Consider the following 23,156-nt stretch of genomic DNA (forward strand, 5'->3'; position numbering starts at 1 on the left):
ATTAACACTTTTCATTATATTCACATGTTCAGATTGATAACCACAGATATGAACCTACCACATGCTTCATCCTTATTTCTACTTTATATTTAACCTTTTATTTATGGAGATCCAGATTCAGATCTATTCCCTACACTTGACTCTATCCCCTTCAAGAATTCCTATTAAAGATGTGCTTGTAGAATAACTCCAAGTTAAGATTTGTACTACTCTCATCCCAGGTTAATACCCAATCTCAAAAGGCCCCTGGTTTACCCAAAATTTTCAAAATCATCAAAATTATTCCTCATTTATTCATAAGGTGTTGTTGAAAAGAGTCAAACTCTGTAAACAATTGGAAGAGATTTATTTGAAGAGACTTATTCTGAGTCACATATAGTGACCATAGCCAGTGACATAGCCCTCAGGAGGTCCTGAGAACATGTGTCCAAGGTGGTCAGGGTGCACCTTGGTTTTATACATTTTAGGGAGACATGAGACTTCAATCAAACATGTTTAAGAAATGCATTGGCTTGGTCCAGAAAGGCAGGACAACTCAGAGTGGGGGCTTCCAGCTTATAAGTAGATTTAAAGTTTTTTTCTGGTTGACAGTTGGTTGAGTTTATCTAAAGACCTGGGATTAATAGAAATGAATGTCTGGGTTAAGATAAAGGATTATGGAGACCCAAGTTCTTCTTTGCAAAGAAAGCCTTTAGGTACCAGGCTTTAAAGAGAACAGCTTGTAAAATGTTTCTTATCAGACTTAAAGTCTGTGTTGATATTAATGCTCGGGAAGCATAATGAGTCTTCTTCAACTCCCCTTCCCATCATGGCCTGAAAGAAACAGCCTCCCAGATTAAATTTTACAAAAGCCCTTGCTGAGGAGAAGGTACATTTAGATGGTTGAGGCGGCGGTGGGGGGGTTTTTAATTTTATTTTTGGTTTACACATACATTCAACAAATATGTATCAAACACATTATAGTGATGAAAAATAGGGAATCTACAGCCAGATTTCCTGAGTTAGAATACTGTACTTGCCCCTTACTAGCTATGTGACCTTTGTGTGTCACCTAATTTCCCTATTCCTTCATTTTCTCATTTATAAAATGGAGATATTAATAGTATGTACTCATCCTAGAGAGTTTCTGTGTATATTAGGGCAACAAGCAAAGTAAAAGTCACAAAAGTATAACTGACATATAAGTAGAAGTTTGATAAATATTAGTTATAATTCAATTTGTATGAGTAGTACTAAAAGTTAGGATGTATTTAGTTCTTGAAAAAAGGTCATAGTCTCTGCCTTTGTGGAGTTTACAATCCAGTGATGAGGATTGATATTAACGAACTTTGAAAACAAGATGTGGAGCTAGAAAATATTCATATCCAGCATGAAATTATTTTGTCATAACATTTGTAGTTAAAAGTATTTTCCATTACACATGAGAAAGAGAAAGAGCCCCTGACAGCTGGAAGCTGGCCTGGCACTATCAGCTAGACTATGACATTGTTAGAAGTTGGGCTGACATAGCTGGGCCATGGTATTCTCTTACTGTACACAGGTAATTTCATAGAACACCATCATCACACAAAGCCACTCCTCACTATGATAGATCTAGACAACATCAGACCAGTACATAAAAATGTTTGAGCACAGACAAAACAAGAATATTGTGCAAACTACGAAAATGACCACACTTCCCCTATCTTGGCTATTATCAGTGAGTGCCAAGTCTTTACCAATCAGAGTTTCTGCTTCAAAAGGAATTGTTTAGATTCCCAAACACAGAATTATCCCTACTTCCTGACATTATCCAATGCAGACAAAGCACCACTGCTTTGAATATGTCCCCAAATTACCTAACACGAACCTGTATCCTATAATAAGTTCTTTCTAACATTCTCTGACTGAAGCACCTATTCTTCATTTGTGTTAGTCTCTTTTGTTGCAACATGCCAATAAAACCAACTTGTTTGAATAAAGATGAATTTCTGGTAGTCATCGTCAGGAGAACAGTGTCGCGCATTTTGGAATTTTTTCATTAAGAATAATAAGTTTTGGAATCAGATGTTCTTATTAATAATTTAAAATTTTCCGGAGTATAACTTATACAGCATCTGAGTCGATTAATTAATTTCTAAATCAGAAATTCCTCTGAATTTCTCTTGTACAAATGGGCATAGAAGCTATCATATAAAAATAGGGGGAAAAAAGTATGTGTATTTGTTAAAAGACTTAAAACAACAGAACAGGTATAACTTGGAGAAACTGGAGGGATTGCAGGTTTGGTTCCAGACCACCACAACAGAACAAATATCACAATAAAGTCAGTCACATAACATTTTGGGTTTGCCAGTACATGTAATAATTATGTCTACACTAAACTATATCCTATTGCATGCACAATAGCATTATGTCTAAAACAATAATGTACATACCTTAATTTTAAAATTTCAGACAACCACCTGAACCCTCAGTGAGTCAGAATCTTTTGTTGGGGGAGGGTCAGGCCTCAATGTTAATGGTTGTCGATTGATCAGGGTGTTGGCTGCTGAAGGTTGGGGTGGCTGTGGCAATTTCTTAAAACAAGATGACGGTGAAGTTTGCCACATCAGTTGACGCTTCCTTTCACAAATGTTTTCTCTGTAGCATGCGATACTGTTTGATGTCATTTTAGTCACAGTAGAACTTCTTTTAAAATTGGAGTCCATGCTCTAAACCATGCTAGCTTTGTCAACTAGGTTAATTAAATATTCTAAATCTATTGTCATTTCAACAATGCTCACAGCATCTTCACCAGGAGTAGATCTCATCCAAGAAACGACTTTTTTGGCTTATCTATGTGTAACTCCTCATCTATTCAAGTTTTGTCATGAGATTGCAACAATTCATTCACATCTTTAGGCTCCACTTTCAATTATAGTTCTTTTGCTGATTCCACCCCATTTGCAGTGAGTGCCTCCACTGAAGTCTTGACCTCTTCAAATGCTTCCATGAGGGTTAGAATCAACCTCTTCCAAAGCCCTGTTAATGTGGATATTTTGATTTTCTCCCATGAATAATGAATGTTCTTAATTGCATCTTGAATGGTAACTCCTTTCCAGAAGATTTTCAACTTTCTTTGCCCAGGTCTATCATGAGAATCATTATCTATGACAGGTACAGTCTTACGAAATGTTTTTATTAAATAATAAGCCTTGAAGCCAAAGTTACTCCTTCATCTATGGGCTGCAAAATAGATGTTGTAATAGCAGGCATAAAAACAACATTATCCTCCTTGTACATCTCCATCAGAGCCATCAAGTCACGAGGTCCATTACCAATGAGCAGTGATATGTTGAAAGGAATCGTTTCTTCTGAGCAGTAGGTTTCAACAGTGAGCTTAAAAATTCAGTAAACCTGGCTATAAACAGATACTTTGCCATCTGGGTTTTGTTGCTCCATTTATAGAGCACAGACAAAGTAGATTTTACCATAATTCTTAAGACCCCTAGGGTTTTCAGAATGGTAAATGAACGTTGACTTCCACTCAAAGTTACCAGCTACCTTTGCCCATAACATGAGAGTCAGCCTGTCCCTTGAAGCTTGGAAGCTAGGAAGTGACTTCTCTCTAGCAATGGAAGTACCACATGGCATCTTCTTCCAATAGGAAGACGTTTGCTCTATATAGAAAGCTGTTTAGTGTAGCCTCCTTCATAACTTATCTTAGCTAGGTCTTCTGGATAACACACTGCAACTTCTACATCAGTCTTGATGCTTTACCTTGTACTTTTTGTTATGGATATAGCTTTCATTTTTAATCTTCAAGAACCAACCTCTCCTAGCTTCTAAGTTTTCTTCTACAGCTTCCTTATCTCTCTCAGACTTCTGAGAATTAAAGAGAGTTAGGTCTTTTATTTGGATTAAATTGTGTTGTAAGGGAATGTTGTGACTGGTTTTATTTTCTATCCAGACCACTAAAACCTTCTTCATATCAGCAGTAAGGTTGTTTTGCTTTGTTATCATTCATGTGTTCCTAAAAGAAGCACTTTCTAGAACTTTCCCTTTTCTAGAACTTTCTAGAACTTTTCATTTGCATTTATAACTTTGCTAACTCACTACCAGGCCCTCCCTTTGTTAACCACCACTCTACTTTCTACCTTCATGAAGTCTACTTTTATAGCTCCTTATCTTTCACCACATACAAAAATCAATTCAAAATTATTTCAGACTATCTCAGCTCTGATATGCCTTCCTCACTAAGCTTACTCTCTTTTAGCTTTTGATTGAAAATGAAAGATGTGTGACTCATCCTTTCACCTGAACACTTAGAGGCCATTGCTGTATTAATTGTTCTAATTTCTTTTCTTTTCTTTCTTTCTTTCTATTTATTTATTTATTTATTTATTTATTTATTTATTGAGATGGAGTCTCACCCTGTCACCCAGGCTGGAGCACAGTGGCACAATCTTTGCTCACTGCAACCTCCACCTCCCTGCTTCAAGCAATTCTTCTGACTCAGCCTCCCCAAGTAGTTGGGACTACAGGCACCCACCACCATGCCTGGCTAATTTTTATATTTGTAGTACAGACGGGGTTTTGCTATGTTGACCAGGCTGGTCTTGAACTCCTGACCTCGTGATCCACCCACGTCAGCCTTCCAAAGTGTTGGGATTACAGGCTTGAGCCACTGTGCCAGGCCAATTGGTCTAATTTCAAAGTTGTTTTCTCTCAAGGAATAAGGAGAACCGAGAAGAGGGAGAGAGATGGAGAATGTCTGGAATGCGGAGCAGTCAGAACACACACAACATTTATTAAATTTATCATCTTATATGGGTGCAGTTCATGGCTTCCTAAATAAATTACAGTGTAACATCACAGATCACCATAACAGACATAATGATAATAAAAAAAGTTTGAAATATTGAGAGAATTACCAAAATGTGTGTGACACAGAGACATGAAGTGAGCACATGTTGTTGGTAAAATTATGCCAATGGACTTGCTCGATATACAGTTGCTACAAACTTTCAATTTGAAAAAAAATATAATAACTGCAAAGTGCAATAAAGTGAAGTGTAATAAGACAAGATAAGCCTGTATTTATTTTTAAAGTCCCAGTGTTTGCTACATAAATATGTATTCGTATTAGATATCTAAAAAGAATCTATGAACAAGTGTTTCAATTTACTGTTTCTGACTGAGGTTTTTTTAATTGGTAAATATTTTGTTTAGGGAAACTTTTTTTTTTTTTTTTGGAAGAAGGGAAATAAATTTATTTCCTACCTCTTACAGTGGAAATATTTCCCATACTTGTGAAATAAGATTTTTGGCCTTTTTCCCCAAAGTGCCTCAATTCTATATGGTTCTATGTAAGAATCTACAACTTTCCAAGATCCTAAATGTACATCACTATGTGAAAATGCAGTCGACATTTGCTAGACCATATGCTTTGAATAAATTAGTTTTTGCAATATATTAGCTAGCTAGATACTGCTGTGTGCTGGTAGTGATATGTAAGGATTTTTCTGAACATGACCCTGCAGCTGAGGCATGTCACAGGTACATAGTTCAGTCAGCAGCATTTAAAGTAATTAAATCAGCCTTGTAAACAAGCATCTGTCCTTCGGCCCAGAGCATCTGATTAAAAATGTTTGAAAAATTACAAATATTTAAGGAGTAGGTGGTTTGTATTTGCTTTATTACAATATTTAACAATTGAATTGGTTATGATCTCAGATAAGTCACCTTTCTATGTATATTTCCACAGATACAGACTAACACTTTATTAAAGTTAGGACCATTAGGGGATATGTATGAGGGGAAATTCTTTCTTTAAAGTAATAGAAAGTCTATTATTAGGGCATTGAATCAAAAGATGTAACTTGGCACCTAAGAAAAAATAATATATTTCATATATTTAATATCATTTGCTTTATTTTTGTGAAGTATATTACTGGTTCATTATTTCAATGAGCAAAAGCTGGTTTTTAACAGCTAGTAATCTGATCAGATTTTTAGGAAAATTATATGAGATTTATTTAATCAGCAAGAGGAAAATAATGGGATGGACTAAGATCTCACACGGTCTTTTGAAATCCTGTAACCTAATACTTTTTTTTTTTTTTCACAATTTACTCATTCAATTGAAACATGCCTTTAAAACCAGCATAAATCTGTAGCTACATAAGTGTCAGTTCCACTGAATGATCAAAAGTCTAGGAATTGTTCACATTATACGTGTCTTGACTTTATTAGAATTCTTGATTTTTCCTTCAGGTCATATTAAACACCCTTCAATTTTCTGGCTCACTCTTTGATACAAAGTCATGCTAGAAACATTAAATCATAGACTCTGAGTAGGATGAGACCTTAGAAGTCATCTAACACAACCTCTAGCAAAACACAATAATCTCTTACATAATGCCTCTTCATAGGATTATAATTAGATTATAAACTCCTCATGAGCTTAGGTTTCCTATAAACCACAGAATTAAGAAAAATCCAAAGTGAATATAAAACTAAGCTGTAAGCAAGTAATAAATAAAAATGAATGATTCACATCAGTGCATTTATTAAAACTTTAAATATATTGTTATTGTGTTATTGAGCCATTAATTGTCAATATTACAGCATGAGACAGCACAAGGAGTCTCCAATAAAAATCATTTTTATTTGTTAAAAATAAAAGCCCATCATATTTGGAAAGTCTCAGTCATAAAACTTTCCAATGACTCACCTGTTTCACTCCCTACCTCTTAATGCTTCTCAAGGACAACTCTAGGTCCTGAGCCTTAGAGAATAGCATTTAGAAATACAGCTCTAGATGGCTGGTTAGCCTCTTTAAAGACACTGTTACAGCTTATCACATCATTCTCTACTTCATGACAGCCAAAAGGCATGTGTCCCTCAGCATTTGGTATTACCCAGACTCTGAGACCCATACTGCTTATTTTGGCCTAAAGTTACCCAAGATCCCACTTTCTCATGTTCTAGCCCATTTCACTTCTGAGTCTTATTTATTTCTCATTGGTGATTCCAAGCTACTATCCCTTCTCTCTCTTTGAGCTCACAACATGTGATTATATTACACTCTTCCTCTCCTCTTGCGGTCAACTAGCACTCCTGGTCAGTGGGGTCCAGGGTGTTACAATTTTCATTTTCAAGAGATCATTTGGAATTTAGAGAACTGTCTAAGGAGACAACTTAGATACGTGCAGTCCAGTGAAGAGATCAGAGTAGCTGAAGTAATGATGCTAGTAGTTAACACAGATCAAACAGACAGATTTTTCACCTGCCCCCTTCTGGCCTATTCTCTACAAAGAGACACATTTTAAAAATCTTATCATGCCATTTCTCTGCTTAAATCTTTAAATAACTTCCAATTTCACTTAGATGAAAATACCATAGCTTAAGTATCCTAAGTGATTGCAACTACACATCTCCCTTTAACGAAACTTGCCCTTCCTGCCCAGTGCTCACTATATGCTGCCATACTGGTGTTTTAGTCACCCCCATATGTAGATCTTTCTTACCTAAAGCAATTCTCTTTCCCTTTGTTTGCCCTGCCCCTGCCTCTCATTCTTTCCATGGCAAGCTCCTTCTGATTCTTAAAACTCTCAGCTTAAATATCAAATCAATTTGCTTACTACTTTCAGAATCAGACCACCCCTAAACCATGCTCAATATCCATTAATTTTTCCTGACACTGAACATTTTGCAATTTTATTGGTGTACATGCACGTTATTTTATCATTGTTCTCTGTCCCATTATAAATTAAGTCTTAATTAACATGTGTAGCAAGACTTTTTGGATTAGAATATCACCATTTGTCAACTATCACAATATCCACCAATCCAGGCAAAAATCATCCATGGAGGTTAAAACTAATGGATAAAAGTCTGAAGAGTAATAGGTAATTACACAGTGCCAACAGTGCACAATTTGAATCTAATCATGAGGAAGGAAACAAACTAAAATTAAGGGACATTCTACAAAATTAATGGCAAAATGTCAATGGCATGAGCTACAAGGAAGAATTCAAGAAATATTCAAAATTGAAGGACTACAGAGATATGAAAACGAAATGAACCCCCGTGATCTTTTATTTACTTTTCTATGAAAGACATTTTTAGGCATGTGGTTTGCAAATATTTTTCCCCAGAACACAGGCTGCTGTTTAATTTTATTGTTTCTTTTGCTGTGCAGAGATTTTTAGTTTGATATAGTCCCATTTATTTACCATTGCTGTTATCGTAGCCTGAGTTTTTGTTACGATATCAAAAATCATTGCCAAGGCCAACACCCAGGAGCTTTTCTCTCATATGTTCTTCTCACAGTTTTATAGTTTCAGGTCTTACCTTTAGGTCTTTTATCCATTTCTGAGTTGAGTTTTGTATGTGGTGGCTTGATTTCTTATGTAGCTTATAAAGTAAATTTTGATGTAATTCTAGATAATAATAATGTCAAAACATTTTGGAACAACAGCAACATTTTTGGGAACTACTAATTCCCAGGGTGATAGATACTAATAGTAGTCAATTTTCCTTGAATACATAATATATGGCAGGCACTTTGCTAAGCTGGTTATATGATTACCTCATGTATTCCTCACAACGCTGTTAAATGTATACTATTATGCCTATTTTTGAAGAGAACAAAATAGGTTTAGATAATGTTGTTTTTAGTTTGTCAAATGTTTTCTAGCTGTCAAGGGAACTAAGGAAATTAGATATCTTACTCCATTCTATTTGATTCCAAGGAGTTGAGATAAGGAATGTAATATGGGAAACCAAGAAGCATGGAGGATTTAAATGTGAAAGATTGGCACTTAGCTGGCTGCTTGATAGTGGGGACATAAATTTAACATTTCTGAGCCTGTTTCTTCATCTACAAAAAAGAAAGTATTATACTATTTTACTGATATGATAAATTTTTTAATGAGATAATACAAAAAAGACATAGTGTCTATAAGCAAAGTACAAGGGAAGTACACAGTAATAATATATAACAGTAGCTAACATTTGTTATGAGCTTGATGTAGATGAAGTGTTTCATATTTAATCTTCACAGCAATTCTTTGAAATATGTCTTTTTATTATTCTCATTTCTCAGATGAGGAAACAGCTCTTGAAAATGAGGTTGAATAAAGGTAGCAATGCCAGTGAGTGGCGGAGAAGTGATTACAACTCTGATCCAGCTGACACCAGAATCACCCCTCTTAAGCACTATTATGTGCTGATTATTTCTTTTTGATTAATATTATTTTTATAAAGAAGTCATAATTGTATTACATTATGGAGTACAGTGTGGTCTTTTGATATATGTTTATAATGTGGAATGATTAAATCAAGCAAATTAATATACATCACTCAGTTTTTGTGGTAAGACATTTGAAATTTACTTTCTACTTAGTTACTTTGAAATATACAATACAATATTATTGATTCTATTGTTGTGGAATGTATTTCAAATTTTATTCTTCTTATCTAGCTGAGACATATTACCTTAGACCAGGAACTTTCCATTCCCTCTCCACCACCACCACCACCCCCCACACCACCACCCCCATCAGCACCCAGTCTCTGGTAACTCTCATTCTACTCTCTACTTCTTATGAAATCAATGTTTTTTAAATTCCACACATAAATGAGATCATATGGTATTTGGCTCTCAGTGCCTGGCTTATTTCACTTAGCATAATGTCCTCTAGATTCATCTACGCTGTCCCAAATGAACTAATTTGGCCATTTAAAGTCTATACTAGACCTCTCCTTCTCACTGGAAAAAAAAAAAACAAAAAACTCTTTTGATTCTAGCTAATAATAATCTCTACCCTTCATGACTTATTGTAACACTCATTTTTTTTGTTATTGAATAATACTATTCTGTATTGGATATAATAATTTCACATAAATAAATTTGAAGGGAAATAATCTATATCTAAACAACTCTATGCCTTAAGAAAGTTAACAGAGGTGAGTATTGACTTTATGAATGAATTATAGCTATTTTTACACCTGTTCTGGTGATGAACACAAACATCTTGAACTCATTCAACTTTGCATAACAGAAACCTGTTTATTTTTTCCTTCCTTCTTTCTTAGTTCTTTTAAACATACATTTAGTATGCTAACTTTTACAGAGGCTACAAGAAGTGTTTAAAATGCTTAAGCATGTTCATAAGAAAAATTATGAAAAATCTTACCACGAGTGTAGAAATGTAGTTTGATGATAATCTTTTTATTCTTTTACAATTTGATATTTAGACATATTATACCAGCACTTTGGGAGGCAGAGGTGGGTGGATAACTTGAGGCTAGGAGTTCGAGACCACCTTGGGCAACGTGGTGAAATCTCCATCTCTACTAAAAATACAAAACTTAGCTGGGCATGGTGGCAGGTGCCTGTAATCCCAGCTACTCAGGGGGCTGAGACACAAGAATTTCTTCAACCCAGGAGGTGGAGGTTGCAGTGAGCCGAGATCACGCCACTGCACTCCAGCCTGGGCGATAAAGGGAGATTCTGGGTCTCAAAAAAAAAAAAAAAAAAGTGAAAAGAAAAAAGAATGAAAAAAAGTAAATGTAATCCCAGACACAGTAATTAATAAAATTTACTTTAAAAATGTGTTATTTTGAAAATTTCATTAAAAAAATCACGACCAACGAAAACTAAGCTAAACACTTTCCATGTGATATTTTAGAAATGTAGTATATTGTATTCAATTCAGTATAAAATAGAAGTCTAAATGACAAAATAATTTTTAAAAAATAGCAGATTCAAAGATAGATATCCAGAAAAAAAATGAATCACTGTAAATTGTGTGTTATAAATCATCAGTAATTGACCATAGCATAATAATCCTTTCAGTCATTGTGTATCAATTTTGAAGAGTATGTGTCTTCTGAGGCAGTAGTGGTTCTTTCTCTTATCAAACATGTCCTCCTTAATAGTAAGTTTCATGTTATTTAACTAAAATGCTAAAGGTGACCTTCAAGAGTTCTCATTATTCTGAAATCAAAATGAGTTCATACTTTTAGACACACCTCATAGCTGAAAAATTTTGTCCTGTTTGAGAGCCTGTAAAAAATACAGAAGACACTAGCATATTGTTTAAAAGACTTCCAAAGATATGCTTAAGATCACTGCTCTGAAGCAATTCACATGGGGGGACTCATTAAAATATAGTTTCTTATTTGGTACATGTGGTGTGGCACCTAATATTCTACTTCTCTAGTCAACTACCAGGAGACGCTGATGCTGCCACACAGAGTGTTGTCTGCTGGCCATACTCTGAGTAGTAAGATTCTGAAAGCAATGCCCTCTCAGGTATATTCACTTAATAGTGTAAAAGTTAACAATAATATCCAGAACCTACAAAGAACTCAAACAAATTTACAAGAAAAAAACAAACAACCCCATCAAAAAGTGGGCAAAGGATATGAACAGATATTTCTCAAAAGAAGACATTCATACAGCCAACAGACACATGAAAAAATGCTTGTCATCACTGGCCATGAGAGAAATGCAAATCAAAACCACAATGAGATACCATCTCACACCAGTTAGAATGGCAATTATTAAAAAGTCAGGAAACAACAGGTGCTGGAGAGGATGTGGAGAAATAGGAACACTTTTACACTGTTGGTGGGATTGTAAACTAGTTCAACCATTATGGAAAACAGTATGGCGATTCCTCAAGGATCTAGAACTAGAAGTATCATTTGACCCAGCCATCCCATTACTGGGTATATACCCAAAGGATTATAAATCATGCTGCTATAAAGACACATGCACACGTATGTTTATTGCGGCAGTATTCACAATAGCAAAGACTTGGAATCAACCCAAATGTCCATCAGTGACAGATTGGATTAAGAAAATGTGGCACATATACACCATGGAATACTATGCAGCCATAAAAAAGGATGAGTTTGTGTCCTTTGTAGGGACATGGATGCAGCTGGACACCATCATTCTTAGCAAACTATCACAAGAACAGAAAACCAAACACCGCATATTCTCCCTCATAGGTGGGTACTGAACAATGAGATCACTCGGACACAGGAAGGGGAACATCAAACACCCAGGCCTATTATGCGGAGGGGCTAGCGGGGAGGGATTGCATTGGGAGTTATACCTGATGTAAATGACGAGTTGATGGGTGCTGACGAGTTGATGAGTGCAGCACACCAACATGGCACAAGTATACATATGTAACAAACCTGCACGTTATGCACATGTACCCTAGAACTTAAAGTATAATTAAAAAAAAAGAAAAAGAAAAAAAAAAAGAAAAAACACCTCCACTTCCATGGCTATTTTCATCCCAGTTTTAGGCACAGTTTTCCATTTATTTTTAAAGCAAAATAAACATTAGGATACTGTTTCTTTTGAGTCCTTAAGTCTTAATGCATTAATTATGTCTAAATATTTCTCAACAATAACATAAGAATCTTATTAAGTGGACTTACTTGATAAACAGGGAACCTGCTATTACATTCAGGTGTTCTGTTAAACCAGTGTTTCCAATTGATCAAGAAGAAATTTCAAAAGTATTTCAAGGCTATTTTAGCTCAACTTTAAAAATATTATTGATAATATTGAAGACAATATGTTGATCAATATTATCAGGGAGAGTACATTAAACCACATATTAGTTCAGACCTGTGCTGTTCAATGTGGTAGCCACCAGTTACATGAGCCTATTAAACCCTGAAATGTAGCTGCTCCAAATTCAAAACTTCCTGAAATGTAAAATACACACTGATTTTCAAAGACTTATAAAATGTTTCAATAATATATGGAAGGATAGGAGAGGAGTGAGGGATGAGAAATTGATTAATGGATACAGTGTACATTGTTCAGGAGATAGTTACACCAAAAGCCCAGAATTCACTACTACAAATTTAGCCATGTAACAAAACTACATTTGTACCTTTTAAATTTGTACAAATAAAAATTGTATTGATTATATATTGAAATGATATGTTGTAAGTTTGCATATAATTCAAATTAATTTTACCTATTTCTTTTTACTCTCTAAAATTTGGCTATTAGAAAATTTAAAAACAGATATATGGTTCACATTTGTGGCTCTTTTTCTTAGACTTTCAGAAACGAAAATCAATCAAAAATATTCCTTTAAGAAAGGGGCTTTACAACTATATATGTTTGTGTGTATTTATGTGGGACTAGATGTATATGATGACCCTACAAAAATCAATGAAATGCATTGCTATTGTCGTTGAAAAACATGTATTTATAAATCAGAATTGTGTTTCAAAAATTAAAAAAATAAAAAAACATAATTGTCACTCAAAGTTTTCTTCTCCTTCTCCTTCTCTCTCTTCTGAAGAAGGGAATATATGAAATATTGTATTAGAGCTGGATAAAAGCTGTGGAGTCAGACAAAACTTTGAATATTGATGGTAAAGCTGGATAATCTGCCAAATGTTAAAATAATAATATCTACTGCATAGGGCTGTGATGTGACCGAAACAATAATATATACAATGACACAATTAAATTCAGAAAATACTAATCTGACTCCTCACTTCATAATTACCTCAAATTATTTTATCCTAAATGAGCACAATATGTTTGGTTTCTGAATATTTTCTTGTTTTGATTTAAAATTTCTTACGTCTCCAAAAAAATCCTTTATAACTTCTCAAAATATTTCCACTTAGTTTGAAATAGGTTTGTTTTGGTTAGTTTAAGATTGTTTAAAGGAGAAGATTTAAAATATTTGTAACACTGTTCAACCACAAAAATGTAAAATAATAGGTGTAACTATAAATTTACAAAGAAAACTGAAATTTATATATATTTATGAGAATCTGTGGATTTAATTTAATTAAGTAATTGGAAAATGCAAACTACAGACATTCTGCAGTATTTCAAAATAATTTTAGAAAAATTTCTGGAATAAACAGAGCTTGTTTTAAGCCACATTAAGACAAAAACGTTTCATTATTTTGTAATCTACTTTGTTTTTGGCAAAAAATAAATCATACTTCCCACTTTGATCACCCACTTTATTCACCAAATTTGGCACATTCCAACTTCTGCTAATAGCAAAAACAGAGCAGACTCTTTATGTTTGAAGATTTGCTACTGTTGAGAATTATTCATAGTACAGCCCACAGAATCCAAAGATAACACCAACATAAGAGACCGAACAGCATGAGCAATGGCGACATTATTGTATTGTTTGGCTCCTACGATAACTACTGTGAAGGGGACATCATTCATGCCAATAAACCAGTCTGAGTATGTTGTTCAATTACTCTGATTTTCTAAGTGTCTCACCTCATATGTTTCCATCTGGGTTTGAATGAGAAACAGAAATACTTGGATTTTTCTCTTCTCATCATATTTCCAGGGCAGTCTCTACAAATAACATAATACTGCAGAATTTGCTCGCATTTTAACCCCTGCCACTCCTCTAATTAACTGAGTTGATGATCCTAGAATGGAAAGAGGAAGCTGCATTAAAAGGCAGATGCTCAGTATACCACATTACTGTTGCAAATTCACTGGCACTTATGGAAGCCAGAATCCCAGATTACAAGAATCGTGAATACTTGAGGCCTTTCCACTATAACCAGGACACTGGCTACAAAAGAATTTGGAGACTTAAAAAAATTTGCAACAGATGCTCAAACTTTTTTATATCCACTGACCCTCGCAACTACCTTTCCAACCTTCCCCCATCACAACCTACTTCCTCTGAGATTGTCCAGGTAGAGTTAGCTATAGCAGCCCTGTTTTCTGGAAATGACCATGCCAGATGGCACCTTCAGAGTATGAACACCTGACTCCTAAAAATATGTACTAGATACAGCAATACCAGGTTGTGAAAATCATCCTTGGATTTTTACTGCTTCAATTATATAAAAGATTTCCAGAATTTTATTGCTTCAATTATATAAAAAAATTTCCAGAATTTTTGCTCTGATATACATTTTACATATAATTTTTTCTAAAATACAATTTACATTGAATATTATCACATATTGATACACTGTCTTCATGTAGAGTTATTTAATTGAACTATTTTTTAATTTCAGAATTGCTTTGTCCATTTAGAGCTTAGTAGGTACATGTAGAATGACTTCACTGAGAAGGTTAAATAAAGTATTTGTTAAGTTATAGCTCTGATATCAGATCTTTTAATTCAATTTGCTTCCTAGAAATGTCATTTGATCACACTAAGCATTGCCTTATTTAACTGTGATTGGGGGTAATAATAGTACCTAACCTAATGGAGTTTTAGTTGGAGTTAAAGAAATGTGAAACCACATTTCTTAAGAGTCCTTGGTACAGAGTAAACAATAAATAAAAATAATTGCAAAACTCAGTTATGGGTGTGTTAAAGAATTAAAAAGTAGAAGAGACCTAGTCCTTACCCTCAAGCAACTTATCAGTCACCAAGCAATATAAAATGGAACACAAATATCTAACCTAGCATAATATCTATATCTTACCTATAAAAATGAAGACTTATAGTTGATATTAAAGGGGGAAAACCCCACAAAAGTTTCCTGTGGAGATCACTTTGAATCAGGATTGCTATTGTGATTTTTTAAGAGATACGGGCTCTGAAAGACCTGATGATACCCTCGACTCAATATGGTCCTCCATGCCTCTGCCTCTCCTGCCCCATTCACTTCTGCTCTCTACCTAGTATATTCCTTCTTATCTTCCAAAACTCCATTCAGACATCACTCATCTTATAAAGCCTCCATGATACAGTTGAACAACGCTGGGTGGCTGTTGAATATGACTGTATTCTCACTTGTCTCTCACTGCTTAAAATTTGTTGATAAGTATGCAGGTGTTCCCATCAGATTATGAAATTTTTCAGGAAAAGAACCCCTTTTTTTTTATTATTCTATGTCTGGCATATGGCATATGGCACTCAGTAATGGTTTGGTTTTGTTTATCTGCCTCTGCTTTTATTTGAACTTATGAATGTATAAACAGGCAGAGGCAGCACACAGGCTACTCCTAGAAAAATCAAAACAATTTTATAAAGAAGACAAGGAGTGGTGGGGGTGTATCCCAGCTGAAGGATGAAGATGCTGAAAAGAGAGAGGTAGGGCATAGTTACCTCCAACAGGTTGTCTTGGAATAGTATGAGATTAAAAAGAGAAGCTTGAGCCAGAATAAAAATTGTGGAACTGCATAGGTATAAATCTAGAACCAATGTATTGCTTATAAATAACAGTCAGGGAAAACTAGGTAAAGCTCTCTGCTTAATTAAATATTTTTCCTTTTCTCCCTTCCTGTCTTCAAATACTTGCCGTGTTCATAGAATTTCTTTCTTATCTCCAGAGGGAGATTAGGCTGCCCAAACCAAACCATTAAAGGTAGTTTACAAAGAAATACAATTCAGATAGATGAGAATTCTCTGCTCAGTAAGGGATTCAGAATCACAGGGCTGCTGCCTCTGGTACCCGTCTATAAAGATTTTTTTCAGAAATAGTCAATATCATAGGTCACATATTTTAAAATTCACTTGCAATTAGAAGCCTAAGGGAAATTGCCTAGGAAAAAATGTTTTGGCAAGCTTTTAAAGCCTTTCATTGAGCTGGCAACTAGACAGATCATGCTGGCCTCCCAGGCAAGCAGAGCAGGTGTGCCACTTCAGAGATGGTAGAAAGGCTTCCAATTCCTAAACACCCCTCTAACCCGCCTCTCAGTAGCGCCTGACGTTTCTGGAGCAGAGACACATTCCCTAGAATTGAGGGGCTATGCTCTATTGAAATGCACAAACCTCTGAAAGAAGGGGTGAAAGAGTAAGAATAACACATGATTAGTAAATGCCAACTGCCAGGCATTGTGCTGGGCTTTTCCTGTGCATTGTGCTGGGCTTTTCCTATGAATTACATCCTTAAACTCAGCCCTATACATTAAATCTGATTATCTGATTAACAGATGAAAAAGTTATATGTCAGATAAGTAACTTGCCGATATTCATGCAATCATTTCAGTATGGAGCTAGAATTTAACTTTAGGACTGTATGACTCAAAACTAGTTTCATCCTATTACTTTATAAAGTTATGTTTTCAGTCTTTTTGATCACAGTATATTGGTCGTAAGCTTTGCAACTGATCATTAGATGGAAGCATGATTTGGTAAGAGAAAGAATAGAAGTCACATGAGAACACTGTATGTTGGTGAATACTGAAGGAAGAGGGACCATAAAATCGTGAAAGAACAACAAAGAATAAAAACTTCACTACTTAAAAATTTGGTAGTTAGTTAAGGCCAACTGAACAGGATATCAGCTTTCCTCTACTAAAAAATTTAACTACAATATTTGTCTACACATTTTAAGGGATTTATTCATTGTTTTCCATAGAGAAAAATGTTGCCTATGTAAGGCTTTCTGTGTATTTAGACATTTTACTATTATTCAAAACATGAAATTGCAATTAGTTGATACATACAAGTACATAAAGCAAAAAATAGGCATACATATATGACTTCTATACTAATTAGAAGGGCACATATATGCCTTACATTCTAATATATATATTAGAATATACATTCTAACCTTTATGATTTTTCAAATCATCAAATGAAATAGAAAAGGCTTTTCCTGTTATTACATTAACCACCTTTTGTTTGAAGGAACACAAAGTCATTGGTAATAAGTTAGTAGTAGACTAATGAAATCTGCATAAAAATCTAGCAATTAGCACAAAGTTATCCCTTTTGATGTAATTCACAATAACCATATTCTAATTTTATTTAGGTTATATAGTATTAATGAAGAACCACTGATATTTCCCTTAAGTTCCCAATTTAATCTCTAAACTTTCTTCCCGTTTCTACTTCCCTAATTCCTCTTCCTTGAAGAATTTCTAAAATATTGCCCCCAAGTGTTTCTGTGTTCTTTTCATTCTCTTCCCAAGTGAGTTCATCCACTCCCAGGACTGCAAGAGATACTCACATATCTAAGCTTTTATTAACTCTTCCCAAATTTCTATATATTCACTCTCTCCTTCTACCAGCTAACTCTTCACAATATGTTAAATATAGTACGTCCAATCAGATATGTATAATGCAAATGCAACCATGCAATTCCTCTCCAGTGAACAACACGAAAGCTCATTACCGCTCTTAGTGTCTTCCACATACTTGCCTTTATTTATGCTTTCTACGCTCTAGGCATCCCGAACAGACTGCTTAGCTTTCCTGGAACCCATCATGCCTCTCTGTTTTGACTTGTGCTGTTCCCTCTGTTATTTTATTCTTTTCTCCACATTAAATCCCTTGTCACACTTTAAGTCCTGTCTCAAATGCCAGTTATACCATGAAGTAAGCTGGAATGTTACTTACACCATGAAATACACTGAAGTATTTCTAATCACATCAGATTTTCCTTCATATAATACTTTGTCTATAACTGTGCAATGAAACTTGTCAAATATGTCTCATATCTATTTGTGATCATGTTATTTGTGATCAGACCTGTCTTAATAGAGGTTCAGAAGGAGCTATGTTTTAATGACTGGTTCAATATACATTTGTTGAATAAATATGCATTTTAAAACTATATTTAAAATATCATATTTTAAAATATTGTGACTCAGAAAACAAGAAAAAGAACAGTCAACTACTCAATGTATTTACATTATAAATAAATCTTTAATTAATCTTTTTGTTATAGAAAATAATTCTAACTGTTCATGTCATCATACAGAAAAAGCTTGTATTATGTATTTATTTAACTAATAATGTGAAAATTATATGACAGGCAAGTGTAACACACTAAATTATCATTGTAACCAAATTCTATGTATGAATGGCTATTACAAAAACAACTGTATATCCTTTTCCTTACCAACAGAGCAAAATTGCTTCGAAATACAGGTAACCTACCTGGGAAACTAGGAAGAGCACATTTTGAATTATTTTCAAATTTTCAATGTTATTTAGTGTTTCTGTTAGTTTAACTCAGATCCGTTTTATTAACATTAACATTTTGGCTATTAGCATACTTAAACTCTAGCTTGAATATGGTTTTAATGAAATATGAAATATTAATGTTCTAGTTTTTCCTAATGATTTAAATTTCTAGAATTAAAGCTGTAGCAAATAACTGCAAATTGACCTTCTCCTCAGGCACTTACCATTTATGTTAGGTATAATTCATTTAAAATTTAACAGAAAGGCATTTTTTTTTTTCCAAATAGAAGTATTTTTAAACAAACACTTGATCCAAAGTTTGGAAAGAGTGTCTCAGCCTGGCACCATTACCCTAATCCTCTTTGCACTGTGTCCAATATAGACAGATTCGGCACTGCATATAGGTTTTGTGGATCTGTGCATGTTGCTCTTAGAAACCATAATAATTTGGTAATTTGCTGATTAAAGATAAGAATATGGTATTCCAAACTTGCTAGATCATATTTTGTTACAGAGTAATGATTTCATTTTGCTTTATTCACTTCCAAAATGTGTGACCCAAGACAAAAACTCCCCCCTGCACATTATTTTTTAAGCATATAGGCTTTTTGTAAAATTTCAACCCTTTCTGCGTTGATTTTTTCAGTGCATTAGTTACTATAGAAACAATGTCACTGTAATATGAAAAGCATAGTAGACACAGCAAAACACAGTAGACCATATATTTAAATATACATATAAGGGTATGTGTGTTTGGCTATATGGTATATATACATTCATAAACATCTACACATATACAGATACATGTGGTATGTGCTTGAGTATGCTTACTGCAGATACACACAAGTACAGAGTACATATCTACATATAAATATGGTTAATACATATATGTAGCATATATGTAATATGCATATAAATATTTTAAGACTGAGAATCACATAAATCAGTAGGCATGTATGTTTTTAATAAGTAAGGAATGCATAAGTTAGTAAAAGAGATCATTAAAATAGAATGTTTTCCTAAAGCTCTAATTTTTAAAAAATATATAAATATATAGCTAAAGGCAAAGAACTGTTTTGCACTTAAAATAGTGAACTCTAATGTAAGAAAACCACAAAATAGATATACAAAGCAGAATTTTAAATTTTGCATCAAATACAATAAAATTATTGTTTCAGAAGAACAAAAGAAACCAATAAATTTTGGGGAAAATTCTTTGTCATTTTATATAAAATTTTATTTAAAGACACATTTTTTAAAAATATGAAAATTAACAAATAAATTTCCCCAACTTAATACAAAGAAATACCCTCAATGAAAGAAACAAAATGTTATGGCCAAGAATAAATATAAGATCTAGATTTCAAAATATTATGAATGAATGAATGAATGAATGAATGAATGAATGAAATGCCATTTTATTTGGCATTTTAGTTTTTGAAAATTATAACCAATTTTTTTTCTTCTTCAACAATCTGCACATGGAGATCAACTTTTGCATATAGTTAACAAAAATTTTACTGTCTGGCATGGCTATAGGGCCACATGAGAAGTTTGTGAAAAAAAGTGAAATACATAGAAGAGAATTGATCTGTCACATACTTGATATCCTGTAAGTACAGATGACCTCAATAAATTCCAGAGAACATGCAAACCTTTCATGGTTTTTACCTCTATTTTATGTATCTTAAAACTTCTTCATATTTTGGAAATAATTATAAATATTGAAACTGAGGATTAATTTGTTCCAAGTATTTGCATTGTTTGTTTTGAAAAACACTGTTAGGAAAGCAGCTTGATAAAGGGTAGAGTTTTGGCTTACATATCATAACATAAAGTTAAATAGTGTATGAGAATAAGTCAGCTCTGTTAGCACACATTAAACTTATTACCTTTTTTTTTCATAGTATGAAAGTCACCCTAAAAGAAATATAAAATTCAATTATTTAATTATAGTTGTAGTAACATTTTAAATATTTCCTTCATAAAAATATATAGTCTAAATGCTAAGAATTGCTCAAGCACACAATATAACTGTAGCTTACTACTTAAGTAGTATAATTTTGCATGCCTATGTAGACAGTGTCTATGTAAAATTATCAATTAGTCCAAAGAAATAATAGAGGCAAAACCAAAAAAAAAAAAAATCCATTTCAAAGAAGAGAGAATTCTACAGCCATTCTGAGTTATGTATCTTTTTAGAAACTATACACATAATGTGGCCATGGTTGAAAACATCTCCAACTTAAAGGAGCTTACATTCTAGAGAGAAAATTTAGATCATAAGCATGAAAACAAATACATTTCAAAAAAATAGCATCATATATTGATGATTAGAAAAGGCAGCTTGAGCTAGGATCATGAGGAGGAGTCACCATGAGTGAGTGACATCTGAATTGATTCTTGAGTGACAAGAATAAGGTAGCATGTAAAGATCTTTAAAAAAGGATTTCAAGCAGGGCTAAATTTTCAGAAATAAACTTTGCACAGAAGAACTTCATAAGCAATTTTCTAAAAGATAGCAATAATAAAAGTGGGAGGTGGTAATTTAAGAAGAATAGTTTCATTGACTTATAAGTCCCCTTAAGATTTCTCATCTCCCTTTTGTCCGTATTATGTTATGCAATCATCACAGCAGTATCTGTTAATTCTAACTGTCTAGACAAGTCTAGGGCAACATTAATCATAAATAATTGAACCAAGTTTGTTTTACTTTCTATGCTATATAATTGACATACAGTTGGCACATAATAAATTCTGATTGACTTGCTGACACAATCTGTACAATGTATAAAATTTATCTCTCAAACAAAACTAATTCATATTTATTATTGAAAAACAAAATAATACCCAGAGAAGAGTAATATATTATTTTAAAATTAGCTAAAACATTAAGAAAAAATAAAAGGCATGAAAGAACACCAGAAATTCTGATTGCAAAAACAGAACAATGTAATAATACTCAGGAAAAAAATAAGATATCATTTCAAAAATGAAGACCAGTGATATCAGCAAAATGACAGAGTAGGCAGCTATAAGCTCATGTACCCTAAAGAAACATAAAAAAACCCAACAGAAACTATCAAAACCAACTTTCTCAGAACTCTATAAAACAGTCAAAGGTTCACAGCAACCAAGCAAATGCTGAAACCAGAAAAAGGCAACTTAAAAACAGTAGGGAAGCTCTATGGTATATTTATCTGCCCTCGTTCCACTCATTGTTGGTTGGGTAGCAGTCTTGAAGACAGTAGCCCATGTCCCCAGTGAGGAACCCTGGTCCCTGGTTCTGGAGGCAACAGAGCAGAGCTTTTTCACAAATTATTGTAGAGATATGTTCCAACCTGTCTGGGAGCTACCTGAAGAGTCAGCACATGGCATTTGTCTCTCTTTCACCTAACTCGGAACTCACACTGCAAAAGTTTCGGGCATTTCTTGAAAACATTGCAAGGTTGCAAAACATTCTGCAGACGCCTGAGGCAAAAGTTTATGATTTAGAAATATAATAGAGTGCTTAAGTCTTTGGTAGAAAATCTGAGAGGGAATTTTCTTGGGAAATTAGGGCAATCAATATGGAGGTTAGGGAAAGGGCAATTAGGAAGTCATGCGCATGACCAGGGCATGACACATGTTGAGAAATGGCAAAAGAAATGTTAAGCTTTCAATTTGGGCTGATCCATATGTTCAGTGCAAGTCTGGTTAAGTGTTGAAGGAGGAGCCCCACACACAGCCAATCTGGAAAGGCTGGTAAAGATGGCTATTTGTGCTTGCTTATTTGTTTTTTTTTTTTTTTTTTTTTTTTTTTTTTTTTTTTTGGAGACGGAGTCTTGCTCTGTCACCCAGGCTGGAGTGCAGTGGCCGGATCTCAGCTCACTGCAAGTTCCGCCTCCCGGGTTTACGCCATTCTCCTGCCTCAGCCTCCCGAGTAGCTGGGACTACAGGCGCCCGCCACCTCGCCCGGCTATTTTTTTGTATTTTTTAGTAGAGACGGGGTTTCACCGTGTTAGCCGGGATCGTCTCTCGATCTCCTGACCTCGTGATCCGCCCGTCTCGGCCTCCCAAAGTGCTGGGATTACAGGCTTGAGCCACCGCGCCCGGCCGCTTATTTGTTTTAAATTTTAATTACTAGTGTTCAAGAAAACTTCTGTTTAAACACAAGTTAAGGAACAGAGACTTCAAAGAGGCACACAAGACGAGAAATATGGTCTCTGTAAAAACGGTTTGGAAAAGTCACTAGACAAATTAAGTATTACAGACTCCAAAAACAAAAATAAC

The 23,156-nt window shown here is 34.3% G+C and overlaps 1 protein-coding gene and 1 long non-coding RNA gene across 5 annotated transcripts in view; one reads left to right on the plus strand and one right to left on the minus strand.

The window, feature by feature from the left end:
• Positions 1-11,650, plus strand: part of LOC126954726 (uncharacterized) — a 560,097-nt gene extending 548,447 nt beyond the window's left edge. Inside the window, exon 3 of the long non-coding RNA XR_007725700.1 lies at positions 11,623-11,650. This is a non-coding gene — a long non-coding RNA (uncharacterized LOC126954726). The remainder of the gene's footprint in view (positions 1-11,622) is intronic.
• The window catches only part of GRID2 (glutamate ionotropic receptor delta type subunit 2), a 1,531,999-nt gene that overhangs the window by 1,455,170 nt on the left and 53,673 nt on the right, over positions 1-23,156 (minus strand). The gene's annotated exons all lie outside the window — the stretch shown is intronic.

The sequence above is a fragment of the Macaca thibetana genome, chromosome 5 (genome assembly GCF_024542745.1).
Source record: "Macaca thibetana thibetana isolate TM-01 chromosome 5, ASM2454274v1, whole genome shotgun sequence".
Classification (NCBI taxonomy): Eukaryota; Metazoa; Chordata; class Mammalia; order Primates; family Cercopithecidae; genus Macaca; species Macaca thibetana.